Here is a 320-nt window from a genome sequence, read left to right on the forward strand (position 1 = left end):
AAAATTTGCTCAAGGTTGCAAGCTCTCCTTCCTGCACCTATATTCTGAGACCAAGGCACACGGTGTCCAGTCACTCAGTGGAAGACAGATGCACTTTCAAGATGGACACATAAAAGACAACAACCTCACTTATCTTGCACAAACAGAGGAGTTTGGTGATCCTCTTAAGAGCTCCTTCATCTCTATGGAGAACTGACCTTTTCAGAGCTACAAAGACGGTGAAGGGCCCAGAAGAAAAGGTGTGTGAGGAGCGCTGAGGTCCCCGGTTTGCTCAGCCCAGAGCAGAGGAGCTGAGGAGAGGCCTCATGGCGGCTGCAGCT

Source organism: Meleagris gallopavo, chromosome 2, assembly GCF_000146605.3.
Source record: "Meleagris gallopavo isolate NT-WF06-2002-E0010 breed Aviagen turkey brand Nicholas breeding stock chromosome 2, Turkey_5.1, whole genome shotgun sequence".
In the NCBI taxonomy this organism is placed as follows: domain Eukaryota; kingdom Metazoa; phylum Chordata; class Aves; order Galliformes; family Phasianidae; genus Meleagris; species Meleagris gallopavo.